The 25105-nt window shown below is 36.6% G+C and overlaps 1 pseudogene; it reads left to right on the plus strand.

The window, feature by feature from the left end:
* Nucleotides 1–1064: 1064 nt before the first annotated feature.
* The window catches only part of LOC109257995 (eukaryotic translation initiation factor 3 subunit E-like), a 98927-nt pseudogene continuing 74886 nt past the window's right edge, over nucleotides 1065–25105 (plus strand).

Raw genomic sequence — 25105 nt, forward strand, 5'->3', positions numbered from 1 at the left:
CAATTTAATGGAGAAAGGGGGAGACAGAAACAGGTTATCAAATTTGTTGGAAACCCGTGTTGCTGCACAGCATTTTTTTTATGAGCAGTCATAATGTGGGTTATTCTTTGTTCTGTATCTACAAGAAGAAGTGGATCTCCACATTTACATTTTTTTTGCCTTGAGTTTTCTGTTTCGTAGCATTCATAAACACATTTTTTCAAGTAATGTTTTCTGAAAAGTGTGTTCTGAACTCTGGGTTCCTGAGTCTTCCTCTTCTTTTTTACTGGTTATTGATTGGAATTGTTTGCCAAAGTTGAAATAGTAACAGACGTAAAGGAAATAGACAAGGGATGGCAAATTTCTGTATGGAAAAGACAACCACTAAGGTAATTACAGTGGGCGCTGGTTGTTTACCTGCTGTATTTTTGGCCAGGGTACAGTCCAGAAAACAAACAAACAAACAAACAGAAGCCACTCTAGCAAATCCTTGAAAGAATGGCTTAGTAGAGAGAATTGAGTTTATACATTTGGAAGAGCCGGGAGGACAAAGGTTGGGGAAGGGAGACAGATGGATTAAGGAGAAAGAAGGACGGCAATGGGATCGAGTAGTTCATCAAGCATGGAGAATCTCACCTCCTTATGAACATTTCAGGGACCACTGCTCCTCCTGTACAGAAGCCTGCTATATGTAGAATGTTTCAGATCTGAAACTTAACAACCAAAGGTTTTTAAGTTTTAGCTATTAATCAACAAGTGCCTTTCCTACCGTGTGGATAGTGTATTATTTACCACAGGAAAAAAAAAAGGAAAAGAAAAAAGAAATGTCATATTCCCTGCTCTTCTGTTTTCCTGTGCTTACTCTATAACATATTCATCAACTTACAAGTGTTTTTTAAAGCTAAAGTTGCCAATGTTAGTAATTATGAACCAAAGAGCTGCTAAGTTGTGTGGTGCTGAAACTTTCAATTACCTCCTCTTTTTCCTTATCATCCTCTTCAGCATCATCACAGTAGAGACACGAAGGCTGCAGGGTGGGAGAAAACTGTGTAAACTGAAGCGGCAGAAACATCGTTATGGGAGAGATGGAGCTTCACTCAGCCCTTGTCGGGGGCTTCTCAGGGGGTAGATATGCGAACAGTGGAAATGGAAGTTCTTAAGAGGGGCAGGAAGAGAAGGGTTGCGCATGCAAGTCGGGTTCCCTAGGAAGCAGAATCTGAGAAGGAGATTCATGTACCAAAGGCTTTCCAAAGGATGGGTTTGGAATCAGCACCTGGAAAAGAGATGGCAAGGAAGCAAGAAGGGGCAGAGGGAGAAATGACCAGAGGCTGAGAAGTAACAGTCTCAATGTGGAAGGCTCAGCCTACCTGGTTAGGAGCCCTGCAGGTGGAACAGTCTTTTTTTTTTTTTTTTTTTTTGCAAGACTCAAGATAAACATCTTTATTGACTTAAAGGAATACAATTCAGAGATGTAAGGAAAAAAATCTGTGGGTCTGTTGAGCTCTAGGTACTCATAAAGATAGTAGCAGGATGGAACATAATCCCCAGATTATCAACCTGAAAGTGTTTAATGTGAGAGGAGAGCCTGCAGCCAGTTCCAGAATTTAAAACCAGCAGCTGATGTGAGGTGGAACAGTCTTTTAGAGCTGTCCCGATTTGGGGCTAGGAGGCCAGGCCTTTATAACCTCACTTCCGTTATTGGGTGTGGGTTGCCCTAGGAAGGGGTCATAGCTTTGGGTAAGAGAACCTTTGGGAACAGGTAGACTCAGAAGTAGGAAGGAGTGGCACAATGAAAAGTAAAACCTGTATGATAACGAAAGTTTTGGCAGGAGACAGGACTTACAATTAGCCTAGGCATTGGGAGAGAGTAAAAAAAAAAATTATCTATCTATCTATCTATTATCATCTGTCTTTGCCCTCAAAGGGGCTACTATTGAGTTAGGAAGACAGGACTTCTACCTGAAATAATATTAAATATGATATATAATGATAATGAAGCACCTATTTAATTTCATACTACAAAAGATATATTATATAGGAGCTGAAAGGAGGGCGAAACTAGTGGGATCTTGGTCACCAGAGCAGGCTTCACTATGAAGGGAAGACATGAATTAAGCCATGAGGAATGGATAGATTTGCACACACACAAAAAAGATGGCAGGGATTATGAGTAAAATCGCCAAGTTGGGAAAGAAGATGGCACGCTGCATAGAATACAGTCAGAAATACAGTAGGTTGGCTAATACAGTAACAGAGAATGGAGGGAGGCTGGTAAGTCACACAGGGAAGGGTGGATTTAATGTGAGAGAAGGTAGGGAGCCCCTGACAGTGAACGCAATCCAAGTGACTTTCAAGAGCCTGGGTGCAGCCTGGGATGAATTTGACAGAAGCCAAGACATGAAGAGATCGGCCAAGAGATAACAACCCAGTAACTGAGAGGCCAAGTGCTAAAAGGCAGACTCATATTGTGCCAGTGAGGAGGAGTGGGAAGGCATGGAGTCAAAAGATACTTCCATCTTTCAACTAGTGAGTAAATTTTACCCGCGTCCTTAATAAAAAAAGACAGGAACCAATTGTGACCAATACTGTAGCCCACAGTCATATTACTGCTCAGGGCAAAAGGCTGTCACAGCTTTCCACTGGCCTTGAGGATAAAGGAAGCCTTCACTGAGAAAACCTCTCTAAGAGAATGGTGTGTTTTTCTAACCACTTAGATAGTCTTTAGGTCCATGAATAAGATTTTCTAGCTTTATTGATATAAAATTAGAATTTTCTTATTAAATGTATTGTTATTTTCTGTTGTTCTGATTTTTATCATGTTGTGGTTAAGAATGGGCTCCAGAATTGGACCACTTGGGTCTTTGAGTCCTGTCCCAATTCTATGACCTTGGACAAAGCTTAGCTTCCTCGTTTACAAAACAAGAACGCTTTCTTCATTTGAGTGTTAAAAGTCTACTTTAATGCACATAAGGGATTTAGAATGCCCTGGAATACAGTGTTCAGTAGATGTTAGTATTATAATTATTTTGAGGTTAGCTGGTTTCCATCTGGCTCAATGAGGAAGTAATGTGTTATTTAATAAATAACGCTAATATGACATGCTATCTATTTTGGAGAAATAATTATTAATTTTTAAGGAAAATAAGAAAAGGAAAATGAAGGAAACCCTATCTCCAAGTTTTTAACATAGCTGTTTCCTCAAAAAGTTCAATTTTTTCCGGTTTCTGGTCCCCAGATCTTCAGCGTCATCTCAGTATCTCAGCTTCTGTTCACCACCCACCAGCTTCATTATCACCACTGGACAGTGTTCAGGTTACTCAGCTTGGAAACATGGAAGCATTGAGAGGTGATCTCTCTCAGTGTTCCACCAACATGTTTTCAAGTTATTCATCTTTTCTTGATCTTGATTTTCCTTCTGTAAAATGTGGGTTCAGATATATGCTGAACCTATCCCACTTATTATCAAGAAGTTCATAGGAACAGATGTATTTAAAAGTGCTTTGTAGAGACTAAATACTGTTCAAATGAACTTTATTTTCATCAGTAACACCATATTCTCCATTGTCTACCCTTCACATCCAGCACAATTAACTGACAACAAAATCACTTTCATTTTAGGAGTTTTTCTAGTAAAGCCAACCCTGGGGGGAAATGGGAACTGGGTAATATGTGTGTTGGAAAGTTCGCTCTCTGAATTCCCTTTCTTACCTACGCTTGATACCCCTTCTTGGTAGCCTGCTTCTCGCCTTCCATTATGTGTTGCTTCTCCAGCATCAGTGGCTTTCCATTAAAATCAGACCCCCAAGGAAATTTTCCATTCCATTTTCAGAGAAATTAAATCTCTCCCTCAAGTGACTGGACAAAGGTTTCCAGAGATTCTGATACACACTGTGCCAGTATTCCATTTTGAGTTAGATCAAACGCTTCAGATCAGAACATATACTTCTGGCCTTTCTGGGTCTCTGACAATGCCTAAGGTCTTCTCACCGGCTAGTAATCTGGAGGCCAGTTAGTTTCATGGAGCTGCCAATCCCTGTCATGCTTAGCCCTCTGGCTCTGGGGTAAGAATTCTGCTGGCATTTTCTCAGCACTGTGTAACTGTGTGCTCCCAGACCTGATAGCCTCCTTCTTCTGAGCCCTGTGAAATCCCAAATCCACTGTAAACAGCACCTCTCCTTCCTGAGAAATTCCCTTCATTTCCAAACTTAAGTCAAATTTGCTTCCCTCCAAAGCAAACTACCTTTGAGTGGACACTTGAAGTTGGCTTATTTCTACATGTTGATAGACTTCTACTGGCTTCAACTGTGGAGAAAACAGTGCCTGATGGGGCTCATGTGCCAATTTTTTGCTTGTATGAATGTAGTGGTGGCTTTGTCTTGGACCTTCCTCCTACAAAAACCGATATTCAAATACCTCTCTAAACAAGACAAAAAAAAAAAAGGTAATTATAAGAATATGGGAAAGGGTGGGAATATAAACTAGTGCAGCCACTCTGGAAAACAGTGTGGAGGTTCCTCAAAAGATTAAAAATAGAACCACTCTACAACCCAGCAATTGCACTAGTAGGTATTTATCCAAGGGATACAGGTATGCTGTTTCAAAGGGGCACATGCACCCCAATGTTTATAGCAGCACCATCAACAATAGCCAAAGTATGGAAAGAGCCCAAGTGTCCATCGATGGATAAAAGGATAAAGAAGATGTGGTATATATATATATATATATATATATATATATATATATATATACATATACATACACACACACACACACACACACACACATACACAACGGAGTATTATTCGGGAATGAAAAAGAATGAAATCTTGCCATTGGCAACTGCGTGGATGGAACTAGAGGGTATAATGCTAAGCAAAACTAGTCAGTCAGAGAAAGACAAAAATCATATGACTTTGCTCATATGAGGACTTTAAGAGACAAAACAGATGAATATAAGGGAAGGGAAGCAAAAATCACATAAAAACAGGGAGGGGGACAAAACATGAGATTCTTAAATATGGAAAGGAAACAGAGGGTTACTGGAGGGGTTGTGGGTGGGAGGATGGGCTAAATGGGGAAGGGCCATCAAGGAATCTACTCCTGAAATCGTTGTTGCACTATTTGCTAACCAACTTGGATATAAATTTAAAAAAATAATAATAAATTAAACAAAATGTTAAAAAGAAAAAAGAATATGGGAAAGAGAACTACCGTGTCTACAAAAAAATCAGTACATCATAAAGTACTCTCTTATGTAAATACTTGATAAAGTCTTTACTCATGCACTGTCGCATTTAAAACTTAAAATTGCCAGGGGGAAGGACAGCTCTTCATCACTGTTCCTCTTTTAAGGAGGAAATTGTGATTCCAAGTGGTAAGTGACGTACTCGAAGTCACCTGGTAAGCGAGAAAGAACTCCCCATTAGACATCTGTTGCCTACTGCTTGTTCAGAACCCTTCTATGGAACTCCAGGATTTCCCAGCTTACAGCATGAATTTTAATAATTTGTATGTCATATGAATACGGGTTTTAAAAAAATGCATGTAATTTTATCATATAATTAATTCATTATTTGTACTTTAGGAACATGGCCTCGCACCAACTGTCTCTCTAATCTTGCACTTAAATACAATGACCCTGTAAGAATGGCTTTCTGCACAGCGGAGCCCTCTGAGCTGTCAAGCTCAAATGCTTGTTTCCCGCTTAATGGAGAGGGCTTGCATGGGTGAAATGGTTTTATCCGAACCTAAACCCCTGCCATCAATAAGCGACTGGCCTGAAGGCATGAAGTGACAGAGTAATACTTTCACAATTAATTTCCTTAACTGGCGTTGCTGGTCTTTGGAGACGGGTCTCCTCTATGGGACATTGCTTAGAAGGAAAAGTGAACATTTTTCAGCATACAGTTGTCGCTCCGTTTCTTTAATCCCATGAGGTGAAGTAAATCTGTGTAAGCTTTGCAGTTCTGTGGCTGATTCAACACAGACTCAGAGAAGTCTATTCTCCACCAAATCTAAAGACACTTTTTTTTTTTTTTTTTTTTTTTTTTTTATAGAGCAGCCAAATCACCTGTCAGGAGAAGATAAGATAACTAAGAAAACTCCCATTTTATTGACAGCCTAAATACAATATTCCATCTTAGTCTCCACAATAGCCCTTTGAAGCCAGCTATTATACTTCTCATTTTTTAGATTAAAAAGTTGAGGCTCAAGAATTAAGTAACTGAAATAAGGCCATAGAGATAAAAAGTGACAGAATTCTGATACACTCTGAATGCCAGGTCTTCCCCTCTTTGCCGCATAGTTTCACAGAAACTACACAGAAGTGTCTTCTCTGGAGCCATCATGTAGTCATTTTGGAAATGATTCAATTGGAAACCAATCCAATTTCCCAATTTTAAACAGGTTTACAGTTTAAAACATTATTGCAGGCAGGTCATTGTTTTTCACATGTATTTAAAGGCTGATCTATTCTGTCAGTGGAGCAGTGTGCACTTTTCTTTCTTTCTTTCTTTCTTTCTTTCTTTCTTTCTTTCTTTCTTTCTTTCTCCTTCTTTTTTTTTAAGCTTATCTTTTTTTTAGAAGGCACTCTATAAACAACATTCTGATTTAGAAAAGAAAGTCTACCTTGAATTTATACTTGGTACCAATTTATGTTGTAACATTACTGACAGTGTCACTTAATTTGCCTAGTTGCCTATGGTCTAAATGTAGGTAATTTACAAACCTTTAACAATTTTCAGCTTTGCTAAATGGTACAGAGAACTGCAATTACATTTAAAATGCACTGGTGCTCTATATGTCAGTAAAAAGCACCTACAAAGACATAATTACAATGTAATTGCCCACAAGTTCATGAAGTAAACATACATTATTAGAAGGCACTCATCTGTTCAATTTAAGTAACATTGCAGCTAACATATTGCATAAATAGGGAGCCATTTTGTGACTAGTTACTGTAATAACAGGAGTTTAAATTAAAATGTGGTGCCTAAGTATATGTATTCTTAAGATCATTTCAGATATGTTACTCAATACCCAGTGGCTTGATTTTAACCTTTAAAAATCACCTTTTAAATATTATATTCATTTTATGGAAATATTTACAATCAACGTATAGTGTCAGATCTGACTAAAAACTGGTGTTATAGAAAAAAGCTTCTCAAAAAGTTTTAAACCTGAGAAGAAATACACAGATGCATATTTGCCATACATTTAGAAATAGATGCACATATACTAGGATGGCCCATTAAGATCTAATGCAGTATAGGGGCACCTGGGTGGCTCAGTTGGCTGGGCCTCCGACTTCAGCTCGGGTCATGATCTCATGGTTTGTGAGTTCAAGCCCCGTGTCGGGCTCTGTGCTGACAGCTAAGAGCCTGGATGGAGGCTGCTTCAGATTCTGTGTCCCCCTGTCTCTCTGCCCCTCCTCAGCTCTCTCTCTCTCTCTCTCAAAAATAAATAAACATTTTTTAAAAATTAGAAGAAAAAGATCTAATGCTGTACGGAAAATACAAATCAGTAACTTGGAATCATTAAAGTAATTTTGCACTGCGTTATTATATCAGCCCAGCCTTTATATTTTTATCCATCACATCAAATATACAATATGTATGCCAAAGGATCTGACTTGCATATTTTGGAGGAAAAAGATAACACGTACAGAAGTCTTAGAAATCAGCTTTGGCTCAAAACCTTTCCATGACTCCCCTAAAATGACTGGCTGATCTTTGTTTGAAATACTATGAGGAAGTAAATGGTAGACGTGGGTGGGGGCAACAGAAGAAAAAGGGAACCACAAATCCGAAGTTGATGTCAGCATAATGTATTAGGAGTAATTATATTTGTAGTATAAGACCTTTTGTCCTGAACTTCTCAAAGCACTTAGCAAACTCTGTCTCAATAGCAAACCTAGTCCTAGGTTCAAGAGCAAGAAGAAAAGAGATAAGGAAGCACAGTGCTTTATCCAGTTGCCCAGGACAGTCAGATTGTAGCCAAAACAAAAGAGAACAAACTAAAGCTTTGGCAAGATGTTCCACGAGTGCTTTCTAGGCAAGTGGGGTCTGAGTATTGCAAGATAAAAATCTTATTTCTTGTGTATTCTCCTCCATCTTAGTCTCCCCTCCCCAAAATAGAGTCAATTCCTGCAAAATAGCATTAATCATTAGAACTCCCCTTGTTTAGGCTAATTAGAGAAAAATAATCAGTTACTTCTATGTAGACACGTTATTTTGCAATGCCTCTACACACATGTTTTATTGATATATTGAGGATTTAAACATAATAATTGATTCATATTAACCTGTATATGAATTCGAATATAATTACTGACTTACCCATTACAGTTTAGACCTGTAGATTTGTGCCAGTATCTTATCAGTCTTGCACAGGGCAAAAAAGCCCTTCTCATTTTCAACAATATTTGATAAAAATACATTTGAATTAGTAGAAATGGAAAGGAAGGTTAAACAAGTAAATTCTTACAAAGAATGCAATAAAATAGTCTTTCCCGAATTTATCATTAAGAAATCGTTAAACTCATTTCCTGGTCCAAAGCAACGATGGAAATTTTAAAAGCTTTCTCTCGATCAGAAGAAATGTGGCAAATCCAGCATTACAAGCACTGCTTTCAGCATGTCTTTTTCTAGTTTCTCAGTATTCTTTGGTTTAAGTAGAAAATTTGACCACTGAGTAACATCTATAATCTTCCATTTCCTGTCATGTTTTACCAGCACTCTCTCAATGGTCTGCCTTCACCTAGAACTAACCCTTTTTAAAGATTCATTTCCAGCTACTACATTCCACCTTCCAGGTGGAGAACAGTGAATAGGCCACCATACCCTGTCTAGATCAAGTCCTCCATGATTCTTCTGACTTCTGACTAGCCACCTGGAACCTGCCCAGCCAGAGCCATGATCAGTACCCACCAGACGGCTGAAATATGGCTTCTGTCTCGGTCCAGGCGTCTTGGGTAGCTGAAGTCATAGCTGAGTAAGTGAAGCTCTGTTAGAATCCCATTAGGCAGAGTTCATCTTTTGCTTGTGCATTGGAGTTATCCTTTTACTTGAGACACTTCTGCTCTGCAATCATCTTTTCTCTGAAGAAGCTTGCCACCATCTTAGTGGATGCTGAAGCATGGTTCCTATGGGCAAGTATAGGAAATCTATAGGGGAAAGAGAAGGAAGGAGATGGACTTTTCAATCCTGTAAAGCAATGAACACTTCCCTTTTTTGGTAGTTTGAATCTCTTTGGGATAAGCATTATGGCTAACACAGTAGCTGTCTTTGTGGAATGATTTCCAGACTGCTGGGAAGAATTTTTATCTCTCTGAATATCTTGCATGTGTGCATGTATAAAATGTTTATTCTCATTTGATAATACCTGGAATTCTGCAGCTAGATATTACTTTGGATGTCTTAAGGAGTGATTTCTTTTAAGGTACAAATGATCATAAGATACATAAGACTTTAAACCTAATTAGTATAATAAGGTTCAAAATCAAAGTTTTGACTCAAAAGTCAATATGACATGTTAAATTCTAAAGTGAGCTATGAGAAAAAGTGTCTATAAGAAGATTTACAAGGGAACACTTGCTTTGTGAGTGCAAGGGATGCATGAGAATTCTTACTTTAAATGGGCTACTAAGGAGAATAATACTGTTTGGGTTCTGTTCTATTCAAAGAAAGGACCTAAGGATTGCAGCAGGAAGCTAATGCCAAATTTGGATTCTAGAACCTGCAGAATAAATTATAATGGACCCCTCAGTATAGAGTAGTGTCCATTGGGAGGCAGAGGAATATCCCATTGATAGGAGTCTCCAAGAACCCTTAAATTCCCACTGATGGTTGTCTTTTATCATCTATCAGACCCAGAAAGTAGAAGGCCACTCAGCCTAACAGAAAATCCCTGTCTCTCACCTTCCCACCTTCTCTTTTGAACTTGAAATGACTTAACACAGCAGCTACCAAGTGAAGTAGAAGGTAAGGAAGGGAATTGAACTGTAATCCTTTTAGGATGTTGCAGACAACCACTAACTAGCTTGTGGAAAGGGAAACAAAGATTTAACTCGGGAAGAAAATTTAGTTATTAATTATCTTCTCCTGGACACTTCCTAATTACTGAACCAAGAGTGTATCTAAAAGTGAGCATAAAATTCACGGGATCTGCCCAAATTTCTATCCAGGGAGAGAAACATTTGTCTTATTAAAACTATTTTGAACTGATGGTGAGATAGGAAGATAAAGTTGTACTTGGATTATATCACAAATTGTATTTGTTCAACACATGTATTATAACCACTATTGCTTTGTGTGAGTGGGTTTTCTCCCAAACATCCCTAAGTAGGGTAGTTGTGAGGTCAGTGGGCAGTGGGAAGTGGGAGTTGGGGGAAATTGGAGAAAAATTAAGAAAAGAGAAGAAATAGCAAAGAGCACATGATAGGCAGAAAAAGAAGGTACAGGAAGAGCAAAATCAGCAAAGGGAGATGGGAGCATTGGAAGAACAACATTTTCAGTGGGTTTGTTAAGGGAATAAATGAGTAAAAGTGTGAATAGAAAAAATAAGTGAAATAAGTAAATTGCTATCCTTCAGGGAGTTAACTTTGAACTTTCTAGATAGCATACAAATTGCCTCTCCCCGGAAAGACGTATACAATTGAAAAACAAACTATTCCTTGATTTAAACACACAAAGTTGTTATATTTGATTCTGTAGGAAATTCCCAATTGGCTAATTCTTATACTTGCTGTGAAATTCATAGGAGATGAGCAATACAGAACTTTACCTATGGAGAAAGGTCAGAGTCTGCCTCAGGGTATTATTTCATAGACATCATGTTTGTACGTATTTATCTTCTTAGAAGGCCAACCATGTTTTCATTAGGAACACCAAACACATAAGAAGCATTGGCAGGCTGTGTACATAAGTAAATGAAAAGGGATCTTTATCTGTGAAACTGACAAATGCTTTTATTTGCCCTTAAAAGAATGAGATACTATTTAAATTTGAATATCTTTGTTCAAAAACACTGCAGAGCCACATAACCCCTCCCCAGAAGATTCAAGGCTGATTAAACCTCCTTGAGAGTATAAAGACTGTTGTTTGCCTTTACTTTTCTTGTAACTTTTTTTGTAAAATATATAAAAAAACATACAAAAACGTGAATATTTATTTATTTTTTAAAGAGAGCATTCACTCTATTTATGTATTTGCTTGTTTGTTTTTTAAATGTTTATTGATTTTGAGAGAAAGAGAGAGAGTGGGGAGAGGCAGAGGGAGAGAGAGAGAGAGAGAGAGAGAGAGAGAGAGAGAGAATCTCAAGCAGGCTCCATGCTGCCCGTGCAGAGCCCTACAGGGAGCCCCATCTCATGAACAATGAGATCATGATCTAAATCAAAATCAAGAGTGGGACACAAGTGACTGAGCCACCCAAGCGTCCCTTTTTTTTTTTTACCTTACCCGATGTGGAGCTTGAACTCATGACCCTGAAATCAAGGGCCCCAGGCTCTACTGACTGAGCCAGCCAGAAACCCCATGTGTGTATGTTTTAAAAGCACCCTTTTATATATTTTATGTGCACATGCGCATGATTCTGGGACCACAATCAAGATAGTGAATTTATCCATCATCCCCTAAAATTTCCCCTTGCCATCTCTTCTCCTTCCATGTTTCCACCACACACAGGTGACCATTGAACAGCTTCCTGTCACTATCAACTCGCTTGCATTTTCTAGAACTTCACTTAAACAGAATCATACACATGTCCTTTTTCATTATTTCTAGATTGAACCATGTTGTTATGTGTACCAATAATATTTATTCCTTTTTATTACTGAGTATTATTTCATTGCGTGGATAAACCACAATTTGTTTATCCATTTACCTCTTGGTAAAAATTTGGGTTGTTTTCAGTTTGGGGTTACTCCAGATAAAACTGATATGCATATTCATATACCCATTTTCCTTGAGTGAATATCTAGGAGTGGAATGTCTGAGTCATATGGTAGGTATATGTTTAACTTCTAGGAAACTGCCAAGATTTCTTCCAAAGTGGTTGCGCCTTTTTATACTCATATTAGCAGTGAAGGAGAGTTCCGTTACTCTACATTCGCACCAACACTTTGATGTGGTTACTTTTTAAAAATTGTAGCCATCCTAATAGGTGTATAATGTTATTTCATTATGGTTTTAATATGAATTTCCCTAATGAATAATGATGCTGAGCATTTTTTCATGTGGTTTTTTACTATCTGTATATCTGCTTGGTGTAGTGCTTATGAAAATATTTTGACCATGTTTATAATTGGGTTGTTTGTTTTCTTCTTACTGGGTTTTGAGATTTCTTTATATATCTAGACACAAGTCCATTATCAAACAAATGATTTACAAACATTTTCTCTCAGTGTATGGCTTGTCTTGTTTTATCCTCCTAGCAGTGTATTTTGAAGAGATGCTCTTAATTTTGATAAATCCAATTTTTTGGTATTTTCTTTTTGGATCATGATTTTGGTGTTTTAGATAAGATGTTTTTATTTTATGTTTTCTTCTAGAGGTTTTATAATTTTAGGTTATACATTAAGTTCCGTTATTCATTTTGAGTGGAACATTTCCAATGGTAGGAAGTATGATTTTAGGTTCTTTTTTGTTTTTTGGAAGTCCAGTGTTATCAGCTTAATTATTTAAAAAGACCATCTTGTCTTCACAGGGTTGCTTTTGCAACAGCATCAAAAGTCAATTGGCTTCATATGTGTGGGGCTGTCTCTGGACCCTTTTGTTTCATAAATCAATTTGTCTATCTTGATGTTGATATAGGCACTTGATTTTTGTAGCTTTAAAACAAATCTCAAACTTAGGTACTGTCGGTATTCCAACTTAGAATCAGTTTGTCAAATTTTACAAAATAGCCATGCTCGGAGACTGTATTAAATCTAAAAATTGATTTGGAAAGAACTGACGTTATAACAAGTATTAACTATTCTGATCCATGAGCACAGTATGTCTTTTCACTTATTTTGGTCTTTAATTATCTTCAGCAATATTTTGTAATTTCTAGTGAACTTAATTTTTGTGTGCCTTATATCAGATTCCTTCCTAAGTACTTTATATTTTTGTTGCTGTTATACATGGCATAATTACTTCAATTTTATTTTTGATTTTTTGTTTTTAGCATGTAGAAATATAATGTAATTTTATGTTGATTTTATACTTTTCACCTTTCTAAACTCACTCATTACTTCTAGTCGCTTTTATTATAGATTCCATCAGATCTGTTACATATATAATCATGTAATATGTGAGTAAAGACTTGCATTTCTTCCTTTTGATTTTGGATGCCTGGTCTTTTCTTGACTTATTGCATTAGGTCCAACATCTAGTACAATTGGTGAATAGAATGGGTAAAAGTGGATATTCATGTCTTGCTCTCGATTAGGGTTTTACCAGTAAGCATGATGTTGACTGTAGGTTTTGTAGCTGTCCTTCATCAGGTTGAGGAAGTTTCCTTCTGGTTTTAGTTTGCTGATGGTCATAATTTTTTAATCAAGAATTGATGTTGCATTATGTGAAATATTTCTCTGCCCCTATTGAGATGATGTGTGGTTTTTCTTATTTTGTCAGTTGATACGGTAAACTGTGTGGACTGCATTTTGAATGTTAAACCTTATTCCATAGGCAAATCCCGTTTGCTAATGATGTAAACTGTTTTATACATTGTTGGAGGCCATTTGCTAAAACTGTGTTGAGATTTTTAAAAATTTATATTCATGGAGAATATCGGCATGTCGTTTTCTTATAATGTCTTTTTCTAGCTTTAGCGTGAGAGTGATTTTGGCCTCATAAAATGAGTTGGGAAATATTCCCTGATTTTCAATTTTCTGGAAGAGTGTATGTAAAATTGATGTTATTTCTTCTATTCCTTCTATTAAATGTTTGGTAGAATTTTCCAAGGAAGCCATCTGGGCCTAGAGTTTTCTTTGTGGAAAGATTATCAATTCTAAATTCAATTTCTTTAGTTTCTTTAATAAAGATAAGGCTCTCAGGTTATCCAATTTCTGAGTGACCTTTGAAAGTTTATCTCTTTCAAGGAATGTATTCACTTAATCTAAACTGTCAATTTTTTTGTCAGAAGTTGTTCATAATATCCCCTTATCATTTTAATACTTTTAGAATCTTTAATAATGGTCTCCTTTTCTATTCCTGATATAGTTTATTTGTGTCCTGTTATTTTTTTCTGATCAGGTGACTAGAAGTTTATAAATTTAAATGATCTTCTCAGAGAGGTAGCTTTTGGTTTCCTTTATTTTCACTATTGATTTTCTGTTATCTATTTCATTGATTTCCTCTTTGAACTGTATTATTTTCTTTCCTGGGCTTTCTCTGAGTTTCGTTTGTCCTTTTCTATTTTGTAAGGTAGAAACTGAGGTTATTGATTTAAGACCTTTCTTATTTTCTAACATAGGTGTTTAATACTATAGCAAACAAAACTATTAACCTAGCATCTTTACCGACTGGAATTATCTTTCAATATCCGAGTGAGTTTAGTGGTTCTATAAAAAGTTAAACAGAATTATTAAAGATCTAGAAACTCCACTGCTTTAATACAAGGAATATGTTGAAGAAAAGTGTAAGATGGAATTCCAAAGGGAGAGATAAATAAAATAAAGAAGGATCTTAAATATCATTCTAAAGAATCCAATCCTTAATTATGAACAAATAAAAGAATCTTGAAGTCTAAATAGAGGTGTGCTGTGATCAAAATTTCACATTACATTAATCTCCCTGGAAGAAGTGTCAGATGAGTTAGCAGGAATCAAAAAATTATAGTCCATGGGCCAATTCCATCCCACTACTTGCTTTTTGTGAATAAAGTGTTATTGGAACACAGCCATGCTTATTTGTTTACATGTTGTGTTACAATGATAGAGTTGAGTAGTTACAACAGAGACCATATGTCCTGCAAAGCTGAAAGTATTTACAATTGAAGACTTTATAGAAAAAGTTTGCCGACCCATGGATTAGAGTGAGTCAAGAATGATTTCACAAACTAATTAGAAAGGTTCTAGCAATAATTTTAATGAGGCACTATAAGAGCCTGACATTTAGCAGGGTTGCTCAAATGTTGAGCATCATTGGACCACGATTTTCACCATTTCCTTCAGCACTAAATCAAAACCAGGAGGCATTTTGTTAACCACCAACTGGTCTCTGCGAATAAAGCAGTATGTGGGCAAAGCAATGTGTGGATTGGCAGTGTTGCTTTGTTCATTCAGCAATGCCTTTCTTGATGCACGCAGTGCTTGTGCTCCCTCAGAAATGAGCCTGAAGCACCTTCTCCAATCTACATCATGGCTCATAAAATAAGTATTCTTCTTCCATAGTTTAGGTGTTCAGAAATTAATAGAATAAGCTATTGAGTATATGTCGTCCCTCTGCCTATACTAAGAATGGGTTCCTCCTCTGCAGGTCTCATCCAACTCTAGGTCAAAATCTTTTGACACTCACCTAACGTAGTCATTCTCTTTCTGATTGTGTGCTGTTGAATTATGAAGCCAAACGGTGCCAATGGATCAGGAATTGGGCCAACAGCTTGCCTTGTTTTCTTCTGAGCATACTTGGCACTTTACAGATGGTTTTATATGTTTCTTGGCAACGCGTGACTTGCAAATTGCTCTACTGTGAAGGAAAGGGTAAATCTTGACCATTTTCTATTTTAGCAGAAAAACTCAATTTCGTGCTGAAAAGCATGATTTGAGGATTGTTCTGGAGAAATCTGATTGTTTTACCAGTAAGGTCATTTTGCTTTTAAAACTGGCATACAAGTCTTCACAGTTTTATGTCACCATTTGAACGTACTTTATAACAGACAATGCCCTGAAGAGCAGAATGGTCTCTGGCTATCTGAATAAAAACCAATTTGGAGGTATTACATGCTACATTTGTATTTCTAGGGTTCCTTATCATTTTCTTTAAAGACATTGTGATACATTCCCTGATTTCTACACATACAGATTTACAGCTTATAATCTCACTGGAGCATTGTTCAATCTTTAAAACTACGGCATTATTCTGAATACTGCTATTTGATTTTCGAGTCCTTTGCTCCTCAATGAACAACTCTGGAGCCATTTATAATTTTCAAAATTACGGACTTATAATCTATTAGTTAAAATTAAAAAAAAAAAACAGATTTAGCATATGGGAAATATATAACAGCAGGAAAAAAATCCAGGTGAGCTGTGTCCTGATAAATAAGAACAGCTGAGATAAACTGATAAACACTTTCTTTGCTGTACCTTCACAACCCCTAATATTGAATAATATTGAATAATATTGAACAATATTGTAAAGATTATTATTAAGCAAGTGATGGGATTTTGTATGATAATCTTAATCAGTTTCCTTTTTTAAACTACTGAAATGCCTGTGGAAAAAAAAAAATTGTGGTTGGTTTTTACATCCAAACTACCTAACTCTCTGTGAACCACTTGATCAATTGACCATTTTGTGAAATTCCAAATTATAAATTTTGGTTAATACTTAAGTATTACTTAAGTTAATTAAGTTAATTGGTTAATACTAAGTAATAAGTAATGTATAAAAGCTATTCAAAAAGTTTATTCAACTCTGTGGCTAATCTGCCATATATTTCAAAATTAAGTGAGAAATTGTATACGAATCACATGTAGGGGAGTATAATAATTTTTTTAAACTTTTAATAAAATATTTGAATCCAATATCCAAAATATTATCATTTCAATATGCAATGAATTTCAAAAATGAGATATTTGACATTCTCTTTTCATTCTAAATCTTTGTAACCTAGTGTTTATTTTGCATATACAGCATATTTCAACTCAAACTAGCCACATTTTAGCTGCTCAACAGCTACATGTGGTTTTACATTAAAGAAAATTAGGGAAAGAGAGGAAATGTTATCTTTGTCCCCACCCCATGTTGCTACTAATTATATAATTTCTTTCACTTTGTAAAGTCTTTTCACACTGGTTACCTCATTTGATAGGAATATACCTTGCCTTGAGAATTGGGTTAGATTTTAAGAGGTGGCTAAAATTCCCACCAAGGGGAAACCCACGGGCAGAAGCAACAAGGAAGGAAAACAGGGGTTTATTAGGAAATTAGAAGTCAGGGAGATAAACCTAAGAAAATATATCAGTCAAGCCCTCAAGCCAGACCAAGCCGACTGGGTGTTATTTGCCAGGTGGTAGGGAGAAACCAAGGTTGTGAGCAAGAAAGGGACAAAGTCAGATTAAACAGACAGCTGAGTACAGCATGAAACAGTGAGAGAGGCTAGAAGGAGTTCCTTAGGAAATTATCACGTCAAATCTCAGGAAACGATCTAGATAGAAGTATGCACAGAAGAGAGAGCCTAGCAGTGTCTGGTACCCAGGAGATCCCAATATTAGCTCCTTTCCTCCTTTGGAGATTAGGGAGTTTTTTAAGGGACCTTTTAGAAAGAGATTTCTCTCTCTTACCCTCAACTAACAAATATCTTGCATACCTACTACCTGCCAAGGAATGTGATTGACCCTGAAGATACAGAAGAGAGTAAGTCAGGTAGGGTTCCTGGCCTCTTAGATCTTACATTTCCTTAAGAGAGACAAAAACGAATAGATAAACAAAACGATCTCACATTGTGATAACGACTATAAAGAAAATAATCATGGAGATGAGTGACCAGGGAAGGGCACTTGGAAGTGGTGGCAGTTAAGCTGAGATCTAAAGAATGAAAGGAGCTGGATTTGCAAGAGGCCAGGTCCAGAGTGTTCCATGTGCAGAATCCTGGGGGCATGAAAGAACTTGAGGTGTTCAAGGAACCGAAGGGAAAAGAAAAACCTAAAGAGCATAATTTGGGTGGGGACTATTGCAGAGGTTATAGTGAAAGGGGCAAATGAGTGGGTCATGGTGAGTCTGTAGACCATGACGAGGAACTGGATTTTATTTTAAGAGCAATAGGACATCACTAAATTGTAGCGCTTGAAACGTTGTAGACAAGTGAATGACAGGATTTCCATTTTAAGATCACTCTTGCTGCAGTGGGGAAAAAACTGCTTAAGGCTGATAAAGGTGGAAACTGGGATAGATTTCAGTTAGAAGGCAAGCAGAAGAGGGCAGGTAAGGGATGATGGTGGCACGGCTGAAGTTAAGAAAGGTCCTAGGGAAAATGAATGACCCCCTCCAATGTTCTTGCAAAAAGAATCCTGTATGATGGTGCCACAAAACTTCAGATGAAATGGAGGATGCGGTTTTGCCCTATTCTGCATTTTTTCTCGAGGAAATGCTGCTAAAAAGTCAACGTGAAACTAAATTTTTGTTTATTCTAGATATTAGAACATACTTACAATCTTAATCCCCTTTATTTTTCTTTAATTTTTTAATGTTTATTTTTGAGAGAGAAAGAGAGACAACATGAGCGAGGGAAGGGCAGAGAGAAGGAGAAACAGAATTTGAAGCAGGCTCCAGGCTCTGAGCTGCCAGCATAAAGCCCGACGCGGGGCTCCAACTCATGAACCATGAGATCGTGACCTGAGCCAGAGTCAGACGCTTGACCAACAAAGCCACCCAGGCGACCCGGATGATTTCCAAAATGTAATTTTCAGTTTCATTTTAGTTAAGGTGGTTAGAAAGCTTGCCCAGGAAAATAGGCAGCTATTAGGACTCCATGCAGAAGGAACAGCCAAACCCAAGACCCGGAGATGGGAGGGGGATTGCCATAATCAAGGAACAGAAGGTAGCCCAGTGGCTGGAGCAGAGCAAATATCCATCAGCACATGGTATGTGGTTCGTATTTTTTTTTTTAATTTTTTTTTTTAACATTTATTTATTTTTGAGACAGAGAGAGACAGAGCATGAACGGGGGAGGGTCAGAGAGAGGGAGACACAGAATCCGAAACAGGCTTCAGACTCTGAGCCTTCAGCCCAGAGCCCGACGCGGGGCTCGAACCCACCGACCGTGAGATCATGACCTGAGCCGAAGTCGGCCACTCAACCGACTGAGCCACCCAGGTGCCCTATGTGGTTCGTATTTAAGCAATGATCATGAGCTATCTCCTCAGTAAGAAACAGAGAAAGGTCTCTTGCTACTCCACACTACAGCATTTAATGTATTTTTTACAGTTGCCTCACAAAAGCTGACAAAATCTTCATTACTTCTGGTGAACTAAGAGCAGAAACACTGGTCCTAAAAAGGACGACTACTTCTAGAGGGTGCCTGTGTATTCCCAAAGACGTGAAAATAACGCTCTTTATGGTTTGAAAACTGTTTCCGCCCTGAGGCACTTTGTTCAACACCCTTAAATATCAACACTTCAGGAAAAATTGGAGGAACTTTCCCCTGCAGCAATTGTCCAAGCCACTTCACAGGTGACAGCCTTTGCCTCACCCTGCCCTGGGCCCATCACACAACTACAAAGCAGTTTCTTTCACCAGACGGTACACACAAGCTCCCTAAACTCAAACCCTGAAGGAGACAGGAAAACTATTATAAAAAAATTAAAGTAAAGAGTAAATACAAGTAAACAAATGGATAGAATGATCATTTAAAGCGCTGTCTATATGTTTTTTTCCTGTTCCATTCCATCGAGGGCTTAAAGAGGCCTAAATAAATACTGGTGGTACAAGAGGCTGATATTAATAACCAAAGGAATCTGATGAGCGGGAAAACGTCATTAAGGAAAAAAAGTCTTTTCTCCCCCCTTATGCTAAGTATTTTTATAGAATTAAGAGTACTGGGTTTTGAATTTGGTTCAATTTTTCTGGTAGCTAAAAACAAAATCATGGCATTATTTATCTGAAAGAATTACTATTGGATTATCCAATACCCAAATGAGGATGCCAGAAATCTCTCTCTTATTGAGGCCCTACTGACAAAACCTTCCTAGGGGCGCCTGGGTGGCTCAGTCGGTTAAGCGTCCAACTTCGGCTCAGGTCATGATCTCACGGTTCGTGAGTTTGAGCCCTGCGTCGGGCTCTGTGCTGACAGCGCAGAGCCTGGAGCCCATTTCAGATTCTGTGTCTCCCTCTTTCTCTGCCCCTTCCCTGTTCATGCTCTGTCTCTCTGTCTCAAAAATAAATAAACGTTAAAAAAAAAATTAAAAAAAACAAAAAAACACAAACCTTCCTACGGTAGTGGAGCTATTCTTATATTCATTCATTGCCTAATATATTATATATAATAAATGACAAGTGTTGAATGAGTCACTCATCTGTTATCACCTTCTACTGCTTTAATGTGTTCATTTTTAAAGTTATTACTCAAGTTTTAAGACATTTTAAGATAAGCCACACAAAGTACCTATCTAATAAAAGATTGCCTTGGTAAAAATTACATGTGTGATAGATTGATGGGAAAGGTATTTTGGAAGTAGCCAGACTTTCTTTTCCTCTTTAATCATATCCCAATTTACTTAAAAGTAAAGATATTTCTTTTCCTATGTGTAACTATGTGATATTTCCATAGACTAGTAAATATGCTTAAATACTTCTGCATTAGGAACAAATTAGAGCAAAACAAAATTCTAAAAAAGTTATGATTGTTAGGTTCATTTTCAAAAACTCAGTTGGATTAAGATAGCCTTTCAATCCAAATATTGATCAGGTAACAATTCTACATCCAGACCTCAAGAATTACCTGGCTCCTGGCCGTATCTACTTCATCATCACTTTTAAGTACAACGTTAACAAAAACACTCAGAAAGTTTAACACATGATGCTGTGTTACGGGTGAAAACAAGTGTGAGAAGCACTCGCTGACATCCAACAGTTAATCATTTGGTTGATCAGAGAACACATAGGTAATTATAATAGAGTAGAAACAATCAAATGGAAAGGACTTGATAATCATTTAATATCTAAGTTAGAGGTACCACTGATCTGTTCTATCACAAACTAAAACCAATAGATGCAATGAAATGTCTACTTCCCTCGCCAATTAAAAGACTCATATGCTAAAATAGAAATACTGAAACTTCAGAGATGAAGGAACATGTGTGAAAATTGGAAAAATGCCCAGAGAGTTGCATAGAGATATGATATGTAGGAGTTCTAATACAAAACCTTACACTGGAAATGCTTAAAGCATCTCTTGCCTACATACCTGTCAGCTGTATGTATAATGTATAACTTTGAGAAGATACATTAGAACATTAATAATTAAGCATAGCATTAAATTCAGGATATATCCTAATAGACCTTTATAGGTGTGTTACTTTTTTATATTAAGAATGAGAAGCAGTATGTTAGTAATTAAGTAAATATTATAGTAAGTATAACTTATACTGGAAGCTTACCACTCCCCAGGGAACAGATATTTAATTTGTGGCCCTGATAATAACAGCCTAATGAACTTCACATCTTTCAGGAGAGCTTAATAAACTTCAAAGAAGACAAAACAAGAATGTATGAGTAAAAGTACATCCTTAGCCTTTCATTAGGCAAAATGAGCATGAGTCCTGGCCCAGCATGGCTTCCAAAGTTAGCACTCCCAACTACAAAGCAAATGTATGCAGAGAAATGTACAACAAAAGACATAGCTTTTAAAGCTCCGGTTGCATTTCCACAAATGTTGCTTACAAAAGCCACCATTCTCTGTGTTAACAAAAAGTTGTGGATCCGTTCTTCACTAAATCCTCTTTTCTTGCATAATCCACCTTGTGCACTTTAGCTTGAGTGTGTTTTATCTGATCTAATCCTGGGCTCATTCACTCTCAGAAGCAACAGGATTATTTCATACTTAAAGAGGTCCAATCTTTATGTGATCCATAAGAGGACACCTGGCTGATACAGAATTTAAGCAAAAGATTAACCAGGTGCTCGAGACACATAATGATTTCAAATCTAATAACAGTTTATGATAAAAAGAATTGCTGCCAGACCATATCAAAAATACATTTTAAAATGCACGCATTGTCTATTCAAGTATTATACAGAAATGTTAATGCATGTAATGTTCACACACCTATACACATAAGAGTATTCATTTCAAGAAAAGAACGCACATTTTATTAGGAATTTTATGACCCAAAGCGCCTGTTCACATTTTCATTCATGTCTTTCTTTCATATTCAGCACATCTACAGATTAAAATGGTTTGAGTAGGGCTAGGCTTTGTAGCTTAGCAAATCAGTCCCTGGTTTTCTCTTTTAATGCAGTGGACAAGAAAGCTCAATAGAAAATAATCTAAGCCCCCATGAAGCTAGAAAACATGGATTAGTATTAAGTAAGTCTAGCTTCCTTGGTTTGGCTCTACAGGACCATTACATTATAATATGCGTGTGCGTGCGTGCACATGTGTTGTGTTTGTGCATATATACTTTAAGTTTGTTGATTGATTACATAGACATTTCCTGTGGGGCTCAGATGTTAGCGTCTCATTACTAACTTGTCAAAGGATCATATTCACTTATATTAAACACAGTTTTCTGATTCCAGAATCTGCCAGTGTTTTAAATACAAAAGAGTTAAGTTAAAGCCAGAACTATAGAAATGTTCTTTTGACGATAAAATCTATATAAAAATATATACAATCGCTGTATCTTTTTTCCTTTGAAGTTTACATTCTAGTTATTTTTAAAAGGAAGAAAGTATCAAGACACTCAAAACAGAGGACAATAGTAACACTGATGTATATCTTGGAGAGTACCTCTTGGTTTTTACATCTGCACTGGAGAAGTGGGGTGTGACTGGTATATGGGACAGATTGGGAAGTACAACAACAGCAACAGTGTTTGCTGGATATTTCAACGTGTTGAAATTTGTTAAATAAAATTAATCATCCAAAGAACTGAAAGGCCAATTCCATGTGGAAATAATGTAGGTCAAAATTCTATCTCTTTAAGTATGACTCACCAAAAGTCACCTCTCAAATCATTAAAACTTTCTCATCTCCCTGAGGCTCACTTTCTTTACCTGCAAAATGAAGGAGATGGAGTGACTCTTAATTTCTTTTTTATTTTAACGTTAATCTCCAATAGATAAAGATCCCTACATTTTACTGGTGGGAGAATACATTCCAGATATTTTCTACTATTGTAGAGTGATGCATCAATTAATGAATCTTCTAGGAATAAGTAGGTTTCATAGCATAGTTAAAAGTGCTATTGAAGTAACAATAAATTATGAGGAGTTGTGTTTCTGTGATTGTTGGTGCAATAATTTGGTTTCCACCAAGGTCGGTGTCAGGATAGATGTGCAGAATATAATAATCCTCAGGAAGAATGTTAAGGTGAAGTTACCTTATCAGCTTATAAAAAATTACATTACATGATTTGAAATGTATACTATATTGCTTATACTGAATTTATAAATTTGGTCTTCAAAACTAATATTGAAAAATTTATGAGGAAAAATTAAAAACTTAAAGGCTAAGTTTACGATGTCAATACTTAATCAACTGATTCATTCCAGTTTAAAAAAATAACTGATCTTTTTCTTTGGCAATATATTTGCAAAATCATAAAATTATTTCACCTTTAAAATAATTGTGGTCATGTTAACACAACTAAGATACATGTCACAGATAGAAAAAAAATTTGTAAAATTAGTTCTCTAGCTTAAAGTGAGTGATGGTCACATCCTCATCAAATATGACCACTTATCATCGACTTAGTTGGGCCAAGCCTTTTTATTCTTAATAATCAATAAATCAGAAAATATGTCTCATGAAGAAAATTAATATTCAGGTACATAGCAAACTGCCCTGCAGTCAATCCTGGGCATAGGTAACTTAGATTTCATTGGCGAAATGGAAAATGAAATGAAAGTGAATTTTAAATGTATAGAAAGTGGCATTAAAATATACCATGAACTTAGAAGGAAATCCGAAGAGAAAATGTGTGGAACGGTGAGGTTGGAGAAGAAGAGTTGCCTATATTGCCTACATACAAATCAATTAAACATAAGTTGTTAGAATATAGAAGGAATAATCAGTACCCAAAATAGACAAGGCACTGTGTGTATATATACATAATTGTGTCACTGTCTGTTGGTAGATGTCATGATAATAATAGGTAAACATTTGGTTACTGCTTATTATTTACTCAGTACTAGTTCAAACACTTTACATGCTCTATCTCATTAATCCCTAGGCTACGCAAATGAAATTTAAGTATCATTTTTCTCTCTGTTTTACAATTGAGAAAACAAAAACTTAAAAAGCCCAAGTATGTCACCTCATGGCCAGTCTAACTCCTTCTTGCACTTCACTATTCAGAACAAACGTCACTTCAGTAGGCTGGAAAGATCTCTTCCATTCTACAGAAAGCTGCTTAAGTCCATACAAAGTCACCTTTGCCAAAACTACTGCCAGTGTACCAGAAGAAGTGGGAGAATCCTATCAGTATTTATGTCATTACTTAAATTACCTCTCAGATACCTTATGGAAGTAGCCCAAATATCCATCAATTGATGAATTGATAAGAAAGATTTGGTATATACGTACAATGGAATATTATTCAGCCATAAAAAAGAATGAAATCTTGCCATTTGCAATGACATGGATGGAGGTAGAAAGTACAATGCTGAGCAAAATAAGTCAGTCAGAGAAAGACAGATACCATAGGATTTCACTCATGTGGAATTTAAGAAATGAAACAGATAAGCAAATGGGGAAAAAAAGAGAGAAAGACAAGTTAAGAAATAGACTCTTAATTATAAAGAACAAACTGATAGTTACCAGAACCGGGGGGTGGGGAGATGTGTTAAATAGGTGATGGGGATTAAGGAGTGCGCATGTCATGCTGAGCACCAGATGTTGGATATGGAAGCGTTGTATCACTATATTGTACACCTGTAGTTAATATACACTGTATATTAACCAACTGGAATGAAAATAAAATTTGAAAAATATTATCCGTGAAATACTTTCTCTAATTTGTTCATTACTGTTTTTTAAATTCTTTTTTTCATTAGTTTCCTAATCACATAAAAAAATAAAGCAAACAAACAAATACCCAACATCACGAAAAGGTTGTTTAAATACTGCTGCCAGGTAACATATAGAATGCCCAGTTAAATTTGAATTTCATATATCCAAGAAAATTAATTAACTGGATGTCTTGCTCTGATTTGCAAATTATAGCAAACTTACTTTTTACATTTTTTACTATGTCAGTTTC

The sequence above is a fragment of the Panthera pardus genome, unplaced genomic scaffold (genome assembly GCF_024362965.1).
Source record: "Panthera pardus isolate Hobbes unplaced genomic scaffold, ASM2436296v1 HiC_scaffold_16, whole genome shotgun sequence".
NCBI classification, from domain to species: domain Eukaryota; kingdom Metazoa; phylum Chordata; class Mammalia; order Carnivora; family Felidae; genus Panthera; species Panthera pardus.